The following is a 4,430-nucleotide window of genomic DNA, read 5'->3' on the forward strand; positions in this document are numbered from 1 at the left end:
GGTGAAAGTTTCCCTTTAAGTGAGGACAGAAACCCAGCACAACACTGTATGAATCCTTCTCTGGGGAGTGCAGAAAAAGCCTACATTTCTTAATTAAATTTTAAAAAGACTATTTCAGTTATTATAATTATAAACTTGAAAATGGAAAGACTATTACATGAGCTCTTATCCAGTTCTTTATACCTGATGAAACCAAGGCGCAGAGACAAGTGACACAGAGAGGAAACAGTTCTGTTTGATGAAACCTGAAAAATCTAGGTTGCTACCTTCACGTTGAACCCAGTGCATTAATCTTTCTACTTATCTTTATGTTCTTTGGCCTGTTTCCAACCAAAATTAAGTGTTTTTGCTACTGCAAAATATTAAGTGATTCATTAGTGATCACTATATAGAGCATTGCAATAATTTCTTAAGAAAGAATGGTATACAAGTAGAATGATTTGGGGCTTCCCTGGTGGTTCAGAAGGTAAAGAATCTGCGTGCAATTCAGGAGACCCAGGTTCAATCCCTGGGTCCGGAAGATCCTGTGGAGAAGGCAATAATAGCAACCCACTACAGTATTCTAGATGAGAGTTCCATGAACTGTGGAGCCTGGTGGGCTAAGAGTTGGACATGACTGACAGACTGACACTTTCACTTTTTCAGGGTGATTTTAAACTGTGGATTTCCAGATATAGATTTCTAATTGATTGACCTAATTATTTTAAATGACAAAAAATATATATTTTCATGAAAATTTATTTCTAAAAAGTAACTTTGTGTAATAGTTACCTTCTTTTCTACATGTTTTCCTATTTTCAATTATTTAATGCATGGTATTTGTTTGTTGGCATATAAATACAGCTAATGAATACCTGATTTTTATCTTATGATGGTAGTTTGAGAGTCTCTGGAAATGTGATGCTAGCATGAGTGAACTAATGGATGGACAATGATAGGTAGTTCAGTTCAGTTCAGATGCTCAGTCGTGTCCAACTCTTTGCAACCCCATGGACTGTAGCACAACAGGCTTCCCTGTCCATCACCAACTTCCAGAGCTTGCTCAAATTCGTGTCCTTCAAGTTTGGGATGCCATCCAACCATCTCATCTTCTGACTCCTCCTTCTTCTCCTGCCCTCAATCTTCCCCAGCATCAAGGTCTTTTCCAGTGATTCGAATCTGTACATCAGGTGGCCAAAGTATTGAAGCTTCGGCTTCAGCATCAGTCCTTCCAATGAATATTCAGGACTGATTTCCTTTAGGATGGCCTGGTTGGATCTCCTTGCTGTCCAAGGGACTCTCAAGAGACTTCTCCAACAGCACAACTCAAAAGATCAATTCTTTCAGCGCTTGACCCTCTTTATGGTCCAACTGTCACATGACTATAACAAAAAACATAGCTTTGATTACACAGACCTTTGTCGGCAAAGTGATGTCTCTGCTTTTTAATGCTCTGTCTAGGTGTGTCATAGCTTTTCTTCCCAGGAGCAAGCTCTTTTAATATAATGGCTGCAGTCATTGTCCATAGTGATTTTGGAGCCAAATAAAATAAAATCTGTCACTATTTCCATTTTTCTTCACCTATTTGCCTTGAAGTGATGGGGAATATTGAGGAATATTTATGATCACACATGTGCATGCAATTTATATGTATATATATTCATTTGCTGTCTTTACTGGGAGAGTTAGAAATGCCTCTTGCCTCATTATGGAATACACAGTCCTGGGCCTTTAAGATGCTTTCTAAATATTATATGAATGAGGAAAGAATGGGAAATTCTGATATTTGTTGGTTTTCGCTTTGCCTTAAATTTATATCTGTTGATATTTAATCACTACCAAAGAAGCCCCATTTTAAAATAAGCCTATTATAATGTATTTTCCTTTTTCACATTAAAAGTGAAAATAGCATCTTTATAAAATAATCACAAAATATTATGTAATCAATTTTGAAAGAAAATATTTTAATAGCAGTGATAGTAATGTGTGTTAGATCTTTATAGTATGTAAAGAAGTATGTTATTCATAGTAAATTAATAAGCTTACTTAAATCTCAAAATAACATTGTTATTTATCTACTATTATCAATTCCATTTTATAGATGAGGAAACTTAGGCTAGAACAGTAATTTCACTAAATTTAGACATTCTGCAAAGGCTGGAATTGAGATTACCATCCAACAATCTGACTCAGGGTCCATGATACAGCCTTCCTCAAGTGTGAATAATTAGACATTATTTTATTCTTTATACTTTTAGGAAAGTTGTGGTTTCTTTGATGAGCAAGTAATATTTTGAAATACATGGGAAAAATCAGCACTGATACAATCAAAAGTCTTTCATGGAATGAATAAAAAAAGGAACTTTGCTCAGTTGTTCATAGAAATCCAGATATTTCGATTCAGACTGAACATGTGTATTGAACAGATGGCACTAGGCAACAGTCCTTGTTTCTTTTTACTAAACTGCCTTGAGTTTGAAGAAACGATACATTTTAAAGAATTATACAGCTAGTGCCAGAAAATGAATTCTAAATTTCAAAAGTGGTTAGGTAATTATGGAATGAACTTTATTTTTTGTGTCTATGTTTTGAAGTGCAAATCTCACGAAGTGTCTCAATTATGAAGAATCTGTGATCTTTCAAGTGTTAATTTCCTAAAGAGCCTAAAATAAACTAGGTGCACTAAAACTCACTGTAAAATAGGAATTTCAGGAATAAGTAGATGTGTTTCTCAGACCATGAGCAATATACAAAAACTACCATTCATGTTTGGGTTCATGGTTCTGTAACTTCCCCTCTATTAAATCTCCTTTCTTTCATGTAATTTCTGAAGATAAAGCTAAGTGCCACTAGTAACAATGCAAAATAGGTGATATGACTGAGATTTAGACTTAACTGATTCACTTCTTCACTCTTAAGTTTATTTCAGGACATGAGGGTATCAAGTTGATCAGAGATGATCAGTGACTACTTACTGAGACTCTGCCGTCAAAAAACAAAGTTTATGAAGTGCTTATAAAAATACAAGAACATAAAAGTAATACATGGTATACGCAGACACTAGACATATGATGCAAAATCCATAATTGAAATATCAAGTATTGGCAATCTGATTGTGTTTTTTATGTTACCAAGTATGCACACACACCTTACCTAATAAAACATCTGAAAATAAAATGATAAATACCTTTTGACTAGATAGCTGTGCTTGAAGTATAATTCGACTAGATAGAGACACTCTGAATGCAAGTCTTGAGGAAATGGAACTGTAATATATGTTGATTATTTTAAATATTTCATTTTTTTAAAGGCTCTACTAAGGATATTAGTATAAACAGATGTAAATATTGAACTATATACTAAAAGGCTTTGGGATAGAGGAACTAAAACGGAGTCTGGAAGGGAGATAGAAAGAAAAATAAAAAAGCAAAGAGAGAAAGAAAAGGAGAGGCTCAGAAGTAATCGTGTGCATGCATGTTTGGAAAGGTAGGACACATTTCCTGAATTTCTTCATACCAGAACATTGTTCATTCCCAAAGCCTCTTCCTGCCCAATTTATATTCTCTCTGAAAAATAAATCTTGTTAGCATGATATGAATGTTAACAAGTGCTCCAGGCATCTTACAGAAAATATCACCAAATTAAAATCTCAGGAAGGAAACCCATTTCCTATCCTCTAATAACTCTACCAACTCTCGTCTACATTCCTAGCTGGTAGTTCACATTTTAGTTTTAATATGTATAAAACTTTGCTTGACTCCAACATCCCTGAAGAGCTGTTAAAGGGAAGCAAGTTTTAAATTACATGCATTTGATGGGAACTCAGGCTCAATGGATTTAGAGGCAGAGTGATAAGAAAAAAAGGTGGGAATATAGAAAAGGCAAGAAAGCAGAAGAGACAATTATGCAATTTTTAATGACCTGGAGACAGGTCTTCATTAAATAACATACTTAATTTCAAATAAAGAAGTGCAAAACATGCATATCTTCTTATGCTTCATTCACATTTGTTTAACAGACATACTTTTATACTACTTCATATTTCCCAACTCCAATTTTTTTTTTCTTGGCTTTTATCCTGGGGAAATGTTGAGGCAACCTAAGTGTAGCAGGTTGTCAGACATATATATATATATATATATATATACACATATATATATAAAAACATATTTATATGAATAAATATATCTATATAAATAATATAAATTTATATAAATATATGAATTGTAGCCATAAGACAGCAAACTGATATTTTATGGGTTCTTGCTTTTGCAAAGGAATCATTCCAAACAGTAGGGGAAAACATTCTAGTTTCATACTTTAAAACAATAAACCAAGTAGTAAGCACAGAGAGAAAATTCTTTAAATAAAAACTGCATGTTATGGCTTAGGGGTATAGTCTAAATCTGGGGGATAAATGTAATTCAGCTTGATGAATCTGGTGGGAGGAC

This window comes from Dama dama, chromosome 30 (genome assembly GCF_033118175.1).
Source record: "Dama dama isolate Ldn47 chromosome 30, ASM3311817v1, whole genome shotgun sequence".
Classification (NCBI taxonomy): domain Eukaryota; kingdom Metazoa; phylum Chordata; class Mammalia; order Artiodactyla; family Cervidae; genus Dama; species Dama dama.